This window comes from Lithobates pipiens, unplaced genomic scaffold (assembly GCF_037356315.1).
Source record: "Lithobates pipiens isolate NorthernLeopardFrog02 unplaced genomic scaffold, aLitPip1_a1.2 Scaffold_13, whole genome shotgun sequence".
Taxonomy (NCBI): Eukaryota; Metazoa; Chordata; class Amphibia; order Anura; family Ranidae; genus Lithobates; species Lithobates pipiens.
This window is the reverse complement of record NW_027507718.1, coordinates 154,183,073-154,195,367: the sequence shown is the minus strand read 5'-3', so window position 1 is coordinate 154,195,367 and position 12,295 is coordinate 154,183,073. Positions and strand designations below refer to the sequence as shown.

The 12,295-nt window shown below is 48.0% G+C and overlaps 1 non-coding gene across 1 annotated transcript; it reads left to right on the top strand.

Moving 5' to 3' along the window:
- The first annotated feature begins 12,171 nt into the window (after nt 1–12,171).
- Nucleotides 12,172–12,290, top strand: LOC143976774 (5S ribosomal RNA). The gene has a single exon (XR_013273068.1). It is a non-coding gene; the product is annotated as a 5S ribosomal RNA (ribosomal RNA).
- The last annotated feature ends 5 nt before the right edge of the window (nt 12,291–12,295 follow it).

The window sequence follows — 12,295 nt, the reverse complement described above, 5'->3', positions numbered from 1 at the left end:
GCTATTCTCCTCATGTCTACTTCTTCCCGGAGCAACTCCTCGTTTAATCGCCAATTCTCTCTATATCTCTGCAGCCCCTGCACTACCAATTTCATACTTACTGGAGCATGATCTGATAAGGTGGTTGCCTCTATTTTCATTTCTTTAACATTTCCCAAAATATTATGCTCTACCAGAATGTAATCGATCCTTGAGTACGTCTCGTGCACAGGGGAATAAAACGTGTAGTCTAATTGTCTAGAATGTTGGCTCCTCCACACATCTACTAACTGACTCATATATAGTTTTTTTTTTAAATCTTTTTTAGCTGCCCTTCTGATATTCCCCGTGCACAAGATAAATATTTGCTAAGGTACACTCCATTCCTTCTAGTATCCCCCTTAAAAACAAAAATCTACCCTCTGGATCCGACATCCTCCCCTCCAGTACAGTTTGTACTCTTCTTGCTAAGCCTATCGCTACTCCCCTTGCCCTTTTAGTTATTGTGTCCCCATTAGGGATGAGCTTCGTGTTCGAGTCGAACGTACGTTCGACTCGAACATTGGCTGTTCGTTCGTTCGGCGAAATCCGAACACTTGGTCCGTTCGCGTCAAAATTCGCGTGCTGCTCACGGCCCACAATGCACTGCGATGGCGCAGTGCATTGCTGGCTCATGATTGGCCAAGCATGCACTGTGACCCCGCATGCTTGGCCAATCGCAGCGCCAGCAGCGAGGAGAGCCATGATTGGCCACAGGCAGGATGCCTGTGGCCAATCATAGCTCAGGCTGTGTAGTGCACGCCCCACACTATATAAGGCCGCCATTGAGGCGGCCTCGTGTAGTGTGTTGGCATCTGAAGCAGTGGGTGTTCTGTGTACCTTCAACACAGTACACACCGATCGTTTTTGGCTGATTTCCTATCTTGCTGTTGTGTAGTGGTTATTGTCTGTGCCCTGACCGCAGTATACACCACTATATTCACCTCACCTATATAGCTAGTGATCTATCTTTAATAATAGAGCTTGCAGTCAGTAGTGTTAGGAGATAGTGCGTGCTGTCTGCGTGCTCTGTACCCAGTACATACCGCTATAATCCACCTACATAGCTGTTCTCTATTTGAGCCCAATTGCCATCTGCAGGAGTTATTGGAAGTTGTGTGTGCCTCCAGCACAGCACAGTATACATCTGTATATACCCCTTTATCTCTGGTGTTCTATAAAAAAGGCATCTGCAGGAGTTAGTGGGTGTTGTGTGCCTCCAGCACAATATAAACTACCCAACTGCTGTTTTACCCAACTCCCTTCAGGCCATTACCATGTCTGGAAGGCCAGCAAGGAGAGGCAGACAGGCGCGAGCCGATAAAAGAGGGCAAGCAGGCTCTGTGTCTAGAGACAACAGTGCTGGTCGTGGACGCGGTGCATTGTCATCAGCACGTGGCCATGGGACATGCTTGTCCTTCTTTTCGGCAGCTGGACATGTTGAACCGCAACATGCCAACGACTTGGTAGAGTGGATGACCAAGCCCTCTTCATCCTCCTCATCCTCTCTCACCCAGTCTCAGGGTAGTAGCAAAGCAGCTGCCAACGCATCGTCTTCCCTCCTCTCAATGTCATCATCAGTGACTCCTTCCCTAGACCCACCACGTCCTCCTGAGGAGTCTCCTGAACTCTTTGAGCACAGTGTTGGGTACATGCTCCAGGAGGATGCCCAGTGTTTGGTGGGCTCTGATGATGACACTCAGCTAGAGGAAGGCAGTAGCGTGAGCGCAGAGAGAGGGGATGCTCAAGAAGGACAGCAATCTGGCAGTCATGTTCCACAAGCTGCAGCATACTGCCAGGTTTGCTACAGCGATGAAGAGGGAGGGGATGATGAGGGCACTGACTCCACGTGGGTGCCTGGAAGGAGGGAGGAGGAGGAGGAGGCACCTGTCCAACGAGGCAGGATGCCCTCCGGGGGCCAGCTTAGGGGCAGCACACCGACTGAATCACACTGCAGAGCTCCGCCTGTGCAGAGCGCTGCCTCTGCGCGTTATTCTAAAAGTTCTTTGGTGTGGGCCTTTTTTGAGACGAGTGCATCAGATCGCACCGCTGCTATTTGCAACATATGTCTCAAGCGTATCTCACGTGGCCAAAACATCAGCCGCTTGGGCACCACATGCTTGACCAGACATATGTTGACCTGCCATGCAGCTCGTTGGCAAGCGTACCTCAAAGACCCACACCAAAGAACAAAGCGGACCTCTCCTTGCTCCTCATCAGCTGGCATCTCCAACCCCACTAGACCTTCAGTCCTCTCTGAAACCTGCTCTGAGAGTAATGAAGGTGTAGAATTAGGTGTGTCACAGCCAAGTGCTTCCGGGAACTCTGCTAGTGGTACACCCACGTCCGATTATAGCAGGCAAATGTCCCTGCCCCAGCTGCTGGACCGGCGGAAGAAGTTTACTCCCAGCCATCCACATGCCCAGCGGTTGAATGCTAGCTTGGCTAAATTGCTAGCACTTCAACTGCTGCCTTTTCAGTTGGTAGACTCGGCCCCCTTCCGTGAGTTTGTACAATGTGCGGTTCCTCAGTGGCAGGTCCCCAAACGCCACTTTTTCTCACGGAAGGCGATTCCGGCTCTCCACCGGCATGTGGAAGGCAATGTCCTTGCCTCGCTGGACAGGGCGGTCAGCGGTAAGGTGCATATTACCGCTGACTCATGGTCCAGCAGGCATGGACAGGGACGTTACCTGTCTTTCACGGCCCATTGGGTCACTCTTCTGGCTGCTGGGAAGGATGCAGGACAAGGTGCAGTAGTGTTGGAGGTTGTTCCGCCACCACGCCTCCAAAATGCTACTATTGGTTGTGACACACCTCTCTCCTCCACCCCCTCCTCTTCTTCTTCCTCCATGGCCTCTTCCAGTGCTCTGTCCTCAGAACCAGCGGTTCTCCGTAGGCGTTCCAGGGGCTACGCAAGTACGCAGGCAAAACGATGCCATGCCATGCTTGCGCTGGTTTGTTTGGGGGACAGGAGCCACACTGGGGCGGATGTTTTGTCAGCTCTGCAGGGGCAGGCCGAGAGGTGGTTGACGCCACGCCAGCTTAAGCCAGGAATGGTGGTTTGCGACAATGGCACCAACCTCCTCTCCGCCCTCCGACAGGGACAACTGACCCATGTGCCCTGTGTAGCTCATGTCCTTAACCTGGTGGTGCAGCGGTTCTTGGGCAGGTACCCCGGCTTACAGGATGTCCTGAAGCAGGCCAGGAAAGTCTGTGTGCATTTCCGCCGATCATTTAATGCCTGTGCTCGGCTGGCTGAGCTCCAAAAGGAGTTGAACCTGCCCAAGAACCACCTTATATGTGACATGCCCACCAGATGGAACTCAACATTGGCCATGCTGCAGCGGCTGCACACGCAGCAGAGGGCCATCAATCAGTACCTGTGCGACTACGGCACCAGGACAGGCTCAGGGGAGCTTGGTTTTTTCTCACCACGCCAGTGGGGCATGATCAGGGATGCATGCACTGTCCTGTCACCGTTTGAGGAGGCCACAAGGATGGTGAGCAGTGACAGTGCATGCATCAGTGACACTGTACCTCTTGTCCACCTCTTGGAGCATACGCTGCGTGGAATAATGGACAGGGCACTTGAGGCAGAACAGAGGCAGGAAGAGGAGGACTTCCTTGCCTCTCAAGGCCCCCTTTATCCAGACAGTGTTCCTGCTGTGCCACCCATCACACAGGAAGAGGATGAGGAGGAGGAAGAGGAGGAGGAGGATGATTGTATCAGCATGGAGGTGGAGGCTGGCACTTAGCATCAGCAGCAGCAGCAGCAGTCTTATAGGGATGATTTACAGTCCCAAGAAACACGTGGACTTGTACGTGGCTGGGAGGAGGTACAGTAGCTGCGGATCATGTTGTCCTTAGTGACCCAGAGGACTCCGGACCGAATGCCTCAGCTAACCTACGCTGCATGGCCTCCCTGATCCTGCAAAGCCTGCGGAAGGACGTATTCTTCGGATCAAGGAGAGGGACCATTACTGGCTGGCCACTCTCCTTGATCCACGGTACAAGGGTAAGGTTGCCGACCTTATCTTGCCATCGCAGAGGGAGCAGAGGATGAGACATCTCCGGGAGGCCTTGCAGAAAGGTCTGTGCAACGCGTTCCCAGAGACTGGGAGGTTACAAACTCCTGGTCCTGGACAACGTGTTGCTGAGGCATCGGTCAGAAGGAGCGGTGGAGAAGGTGGCCGTCTGACTGATGCTTTCAGACAATTTTTTAGTCCGCAGCCTCAAGGTATGATTGGTTCCAGCACCCATCGCCAGCGTCTGATTTACATGGTGCAGGAATACCTAGGGGCAAGGTCAGACTTGGACACCTTTCCCACCGAAAATCCTCTGGCTTACTGGGTCTTGAGGATGGATCACTGGCCAGAGCTTGCACAGTATGCAATTGAGCTACTGGCCTGTCCTGCATCCAGCGTTCTTTCGGAACGCACCTTCAGTGCTGCTGGTGGCTTTGTTACCGATCACAGGGTGCGCCTGTCCACCGAATAAGTTGATCGACTGACCTTCATCAAGATGAATCAGTCTTGGATCACCCACAGCTACCAAACACCTGAAGCTGATGTAACCGAATAATTTTTTTTGAAATACCACATCCCTTCAAGACTGCCTATGCTGATGCTGAGTGACTGTCCTGTTATGTTGATTGTCTATCCTCTTCCTCCTCCGCTGATATGTTGGCAGAACATTTTTGGTTCTGGGTGATGCCAGCAGCCCAATTTTTCTGCCCCTGTTTAACAGGGGCGTTTAATTACAATTTTTGATGCAATGCTTTGCAGCAGGGCTAATTCCTGCAATAAAACTAGAGTATATGGCAGAGGTTTCAGTATGGTGGCACCAGCACCAGTGCCTAAGGCCCAATTTTTCTGCCCCTGTTTAACAGGGGCGTTTAAGTACAATTTTTGATGCAATGCTTTGCAGCAGGGCTAATTCCTGCAATAAAACTAGAGTATATGGCAGAGGTTGCAGTGTGGTGGCACCAGCACCAGTGCCTAAGGCCCAATTTTTCTGCCCCTGTTTAACAGGGGCGTTTAAGTACAATTTTTGATGCAATGCTTTGCAGCAGGGCTAATTCCTGCAATAAAACTAGAGTATATGGGAGAGGTTGCAGTGTCGTGGCACCAGCACCAGTGCCTAAGGCCCAATTTTTCTGCCCCTGTTTAACAGGGGCGTTTAATTACAATTTTTGATGCAATGCTTTGCAGCAGGGCTAATTCCTGCAATAAAACTAGAGTATATGGGAGAGGTTGCAGTGTCGTGGCACCAGCACCAGTGCCTAAGGCCTAATTTTTCTGCCCCTGTTTAACAGGGACATGCAATTACAATTCTTGATATAATATTTCACAGGAGGGCCGGTTCCTGTGCCCACCCAGAGTAACTGTGAGGACTTATAGTGTTGTGGCACCAGCACCACAACCACCAAAGGTCAATTTTTCTACCACTGTTCAACAATGGCATGTAATTACAATTCTTGATATAATCGTTCACAGCAGGGCGCTCCAGCGCCCACCATTAGTCACTTTGAGGGCTTACAATGTTGTGGCAAAACCAACACCTTGTTCCGCCATTTCTGCAGAGCATATAGGGCAGGCCCCTACTTTCAAACATCCAACTTACAAACATCTCCTACTTGCAAACGGAAGGAGACAACAGCAAGTGAGATGAAAAAAGATGGACGACAAAACAAATTATACAGGGGTGATAACCCTTCCCTATGTTTTCCAAAAAGCTTAAAAATAGTTTTTTTGACTGGAGCTACACTTTAAAAATGTACCAGTGGAAAATTACAAACAGATTCAACTTAACACAACAAACCTACACAGTTCCTGTCTTGTTTGCACCGCCTGTATACTGCTGTTCTGAGTATATAGGGCCTGGGGGCCACACGCATTTCCTTTTTTTAATATGGGTACAGGGTTCCCCTTAATATGCGTACAAGACCCAAATAGGCTGGTAATGGGCAGGGAGGGCTACCCATGCCATTTTTCTGAATGATTTTCAACCATATTGCAGGAACCAGATATAACATTAAAACCGCAAGCAGTTTTAAATGGTGTTATTTCCGTTAAATGTCATTTTGTGCAGGGACTGTTCTAAACACGGGAAACACGTGGCACTTCACAGGCATACTACAGACACCCCCCAGGCACCATATTTACAGGAATATTTCACTTTTTTTTTTCACTTTAATCGTCATTAAAATCAGTGCTCCCACCAAAACTGCCATTTTTAAAAACATTTCAGGCATTGACCCATGTCCCCTGGGGCAGGAGCCAGGTCCCCAAACCCTTTTTAGGACAGTATCTTGCATATTAGCCGTTAAAATTAGCACTTTTCATTTCGAACGTTCGAGTCCCATAGACTTCAATGGGGTTCTAACGTTCGCAACGAACGTGGGGTCCATTCGAAAGTTCTGGTATGAACCGAACCGGGGGGTGTTCGGCTCATCCCTAGTCCCCATAGTACCACATAGGATGGCTATTTGAGTATAATCGCACTCTGGAGGTATGTGGAAGATGTGTCTCCTGAAGGTACGCTACATCCACCCTATATCTTTTCAATTCTTTTAACATCTTATGTCTCTTTCTGGAAATGGTTAGTCCCCTTACGTTATAGGTCATAAAGTTAATGTCTGTCATTCCTTCATATTTGAGATTTTCTTTTGATGTCCCCCTTAATACTTCTGCCCTCAAAAATTCCCTTTCTTCTCTGCCACCAGAGGTACCCATTTTCCCCTATCCCTACCCCCGCTACCCTCTTCCTCCCCCCCTTCCTCCCTTCCCCCTACCCCCCACTCTCAACCCTTCCCTCCCGATCGGCCCCACCTGGGCCATAGAGCTGTCCGAGAACCCGAATCTCATGGTCCTCTCCAGCCCTCTCTGTCTCAAGGTGAGGTTCAGGGATTGCACCCCCCGCCCCGGCACTCCTCATGGAGGCACCAGGGCAGGGGTGGGGGCTCACCGGTCCCCAACCAATCCCCCCCAACTCCCCACCACACATCCCCTCCCCCCCTCCTTGCACTATCTTTTTTTTCTTTTAACACAGGCTGTTCTCTACCAACAACCCAGAATGGATCAAGTTCCACTCCCCTCAATCCCCCATCCTGGAAGCTCAGGAACGCTTATGTCTAGTATATTACAAAACTCCACTAGGTCCTCTGGGAATCTCAGTCTAGCTGATCTCCTGTCCCTAAATCCAATCAAACAGGCTGGGAACCCCCACTTATATTTTATGTTTTGTGCCTGCATCTGGACTAATAGGGGCTTCAGGAGTCGTCTTCTTGCTAAAGTTTCTGGGGCCAAGTCTGCAAAGATCTGGATCTCCTGCCCTTGATATTGTGGAGGGGGTTTTCCTCTTAGATTGACCCATATTTCCGCCTTATCTGCAAAGAATTGAAATCAGACTATAATGTCTCTTGGTCTAGTGGTTCCTGTTTTCCCAACCCTGTGTATTCTCTCTATCGGGGGAAAGCTACTTGGCTCTCTGTCCAATAGGGGGACGACAATTATTTTAATAATCTCCTTTAGATCTTCTCTTCTCTCCTCTATGACTGACCGGATCCTCAGGTTTTGCCTTCTGTCCCAGTTTTTCTGATCTTCAAGTCTATATAGGAGGTTTCTCTGATTTTGTTGCACGATTTTAACCACTTCAGGACCGCCGTATTGCCATTGTACGTCAGCACAATGGCACAGGCAGGCACAATCACGTAGATTTACGTGATTGCCTTCCAGCGGGTGGGGGGTCCGATCGGACCCCCTCCCGCTGTTTACGGCGGTCCGATTCGGTCCAGGAGCGCTCCGTGATGAGGGGATGGCCGTTGGTTTTCGGCCACCCCCTCTGGATTGCTCCTGGCCAATGAGAAGCTTCCTCCCCTGTGTATTGTTTACACAGGAAGGAGGAAGTGATGTCATTCTCCTCGGGGCGGTCTTTTTGACCGGACTACGAGGAGAAGACTAATAGTAAGTGTGCACCAACACTACACTGACATGTAGGTACACACAGGCACACAAATTTTTTATTTTTTTTTATTTTATTTTTTTAGGTTCACCGCCAGGTTTTTATAGCGCTAGGTACCCCGATATACTACCCAATAATGGTTTTAACCCCCTGATTTCCGCTAGTTAACCCTTTCACCCCCTTTTGCCAGTGTCACTAAGCGATAATTTTTCTGAACGCTGCATCAGTGTCGCTAGTGTCGCTAGGTAGCTAGTTATTTTTTTAGGTTCACCGCCAGGTTTTTATAGCGCTAGGTACCCCGATATACTACCCAATAATGGTTTTAACCCCCTGATTGCTGCTAGTTAACCCTTTCACCCCCTTTCACCAGCGATCACAGTATAAGTGTCACTGGTGACGCTGGTTAGCCAGTTAGTTATTTAGGTTCCCCGTCAGGTTTTTATATAGTGCCAGGGACCCCCATATACTACCTAATAAAAATTTGAACCCCCTGATTGCCCCTAGTTAAACCTTTCACCACTGATCACCGTATAAGTGTTACGGGTGACTCTGGTTAGTTTGTTTTTTATATATAATCCGGAAGGCAGTGCTTGGTTTTCGGGGTCCTGTACGTGGCTAGGCTCCCAAAAAGTCCCCCACATGTGGTATCCCCGTACTCGGGAGAAGCAGCAGAATTTATTTTGGGGTGTAATTTGACTTCTGCCCATAGCATGTGTGAGCAATATATCATTTAGTGACAACTTTGTGCAAAAAAAAAAAAAGTTTGTAATATTCCCGCAACTTTTGGCAAAATATAAAATATTCCATGGACTCAACATGCCTCTCAGTAAATAGCTTGGGGTGTCTACTTTCCAAAATGGGGTCATTTTGGGGGGTTTTGGGGGGTTGCACCCTTAGAAATCCTGAAGGTGGTGATTGGTTTTCGGGGTGCCGTGCGCGACTAGACTCCCAAAAAGTCCCACACATGTGGTATCCCCGTACTCAGGAGAAGCAGCAGAATGTATTTTGGTGTGTCATTTCACATATGCCCATAGCATGTGTGAGCAATATATCATTTAGTGACAACTTGGTGCAAAAAAAAAAAAGTTTGTAATATTCCCGCAACTTGTGGCAAAATATAAAATATTCCATGGACTCAACATGCCTCTCAGTAAATAGCTTGGGGTGTCTACTTTCCAAAATGGGGTCATTTTGGGGGGTTTTGTGCTATTTTGGCATTTTATGGCCTTCGAAACTGTGATAGGTAGTGAGGAGTTAAATCAAAAATTTGCACCCTTAGAAATCCTGAAGGTGGTGATTGGTTTTCGGGGTGCCGTGCGCGACTAGACTCCCAAAAAGTCCCACACATGTGGTATCCCCATACTCGGGAGAAGTAGCGGAATATATTTTGGGGTGCAATTCCACATATAACCATGGCATGTGTGAGCAATATATCATTTAGTGACAACTTTTTGTAAAAAAAAATGTTTTATTTATTTTTTGTCATTATTCAATCCCTTAGGACAAAAAAAATAAATATTCAATGGGCTCAACATACCCATCAGCAATTTCCTTGGGGTGTCTACTTTCCAAAATGGGGTCATTTGGGGGGGATTTGTACTGCCCTGCCATTTTAGCACCTCAAGAAATGAGATCGGCAGTCATAAATTAAAAGCTGTGTAAATTCCAGAAAATGTACTCTAGTTTGTAGACGCTATAACTTTTGCGCAAACCAAAAAATATACGCTTATTGACATTTTTTTTACTAAAGACATGTGGCTGAATAAATTTTGCCCTCAATGTATGACTAAAATTTAGTTTATTCGATTTTTCTTATAACAAAAAGAAGAAAATATCTTTTTTTTTCAAAATTTTCGCTCTTTTTCCATTTATATCGCAAAAAAAAAAATCGCAGAGGCAATCAAATACCATCAAAAGAAAGCTCTATTTGTGGGAAGAAAAGGACGCAAATTTCGTTTGGGTGCAATATTGCATGACCGCGCAATTACCAGTTAAAGCAGCGCAGTGCGAAATTGCAAAAAGACCTCTGGTCCTTAAGGTGTTTATTGGTCCGGAGCTGAAGTGGTTAAGTTGTTGCTTTAAATTCTCAGTCTCAAGCGCCAGTTCGTCGACTATCCCTTCCACCGCCTCTACCCTCCCCAAGACCTGACCCAGATCTCCTCTCAATAAGTTCAGCTCAGTTCGAATCGTCTTCTCCAGAATAGAAAACATTTCCTGCATATCTCCTTTGGTGGGTATTACTGCAGAAGCATTTAATTCATCCATTCTGCTAGATTCTAATTCACTCTCTGTTGTGAGATCTTCTCTGGACTGATCAGATGTTTCCCCTCCCTTCTTGCCAGCTCCCCTTTTTTTATCCAATTTTGTCTGATCCTGTTTACTCTGTCGACTACTACTATGGGGGCTTTCCCCTTGACTCATATATTGTTTGATAGAGTTTGCTTGATCTTTTGGAGTTTTAGATCTGCCCCCTTTCGGGCCTTTATTCCCAGACTTACTCATGTTGCACCTTTCCCCCTCCTTACTAACTTCCCTGCTGTAATATATCCCCTACTTTCTTCCTTCCTCTGGAGGTCTCTCAGCCAAACCTCCTTCAGTCCAGGGTCCCCTACCTCCCTCCAAATCAAGGCGGTAAATCCGACATTCCCCAGCTAAACCTCCCTGAGTCTTATTTCTTCACCTCCTCACTCACCCTCTCATTTGCCCAAAAGGGGGAGGGAGGGGGCTACAGGGGCCTCCACCCACCACCCAGAGATCCACCTGATTTTTTCACTTCCAAGATTTTCTTGCTTAGTAGTTATAGATGCTTATTTTATTTTGTTACTGCCCACTTCGCCTTCTTACGGGGGGGAATATTTTTCCGGGCTTTCGTTTGGTACAGAGGAAATCCGAGTTAGATCAACTGGTTAATCAGGTAATTCACTCCTTGATGCCCTTTTAACATTTTAACTCCTTGGCATTTGTGTGCCTGTAGTTATGCTTACCAGGCCAAATCTTAGTATTCCCAGAGTTCATCACTCCGACTCACCACCCAAATTTCTCCTTCACCCCTAATCCACCAAAGGGCTGCTTGAGTTATTAATAGTCCCAGATCCTGGGTTCGCAAGATTTTCTCTAATAATAATGATTAAAGTTCATTGTTTTTAATTATTTCTTAGAATCACCTCTCCTCCCAGAGGGTGGGTCTTTTGCACAGCTACTGTTGGGTGGGAGTCAGATGGGGGGGGGGGGGGTCAGAGCATCATTTACCATTTGGATTAAATAGCTCTCTATCTAGAAGCAATAGGGAGCCATGATGTTTTGATTTTATACTTCCTGGCTTTTAAATGCCAAAAATAATATATTTTACTAGACGATGCCCTGCTGGACATACCGCCTTAATATTCACAGAGCCAGTCCCACTGGTGTACACCATATATATTTCTCTTCGATAGCTCCTCTTTCTGCTGATTCTAGTGAGTCTTATATCATAGAGGTAATTATACAGCTATAATCAGCACCTTCCGCCATACCAAACTTCAGCAAATTTAAGCAGTCTTCAAATACATTAACACTCGATCACTCATTGCTTCAGCTTATTCAGGCAAAACTTCTTGTGTATATACATTCAGCTGTTCATTACCTCTTCTCTGTGGATTTATCCAAAGTAACTCATTAAGGCATACTCACGGCTCTCTCCATAAGCGTTCCCTCCGCTTACCCTGATGGTTTCTGTCACCTGCTGTCGCTGAGTGGTATAAGAAACTACAGCTTCACAGATCCATTCCAGGATGTACGCAGCCACAGCGTGTGAATTAGCGAGGGGGGGGGAAGGGGGAGCTCCACCTGGGTCTCGATTTCCTGTCAAGACGGCGTCTCCCCGTTCATCATCCCCTTCTTATTTCTCCTCTCTTACTCTGCCTGACCAGCTCCCCCGGCTCCTTGGGATCCTACTGGGGGGATAGGACAGCACCCGGAAGTCCATCCACCAGCGGGGTCTCTCACACCCCGCACTCTCCCTGCTCTCCCCGGCTTCCGGAGACAGGGGGGGGTTCGCGGCCGGCCGGTTCCCTCAAGCCCCTCCCTCCGTGATGGCGCCTATGTCATCACGCCACCCCTGTCGTTTAACCGTCGCTGTTTTATTTTTCTGCTTGTTTGCTGAGGTGACCATCTTGGCGTTTGTCAAGAGGGTTGAGAGTGGCCAGTAAGATTGCCTACTGCCACATCACCCTGAATGCACCCGATCTCGTCTGATCTCGGATGCTAAGCAGGGTCAGGCCTGGTTAGTACCTGGATGGGAGACCGCCTGGGAATACCAGGTGCCGTAGGCTTTTTT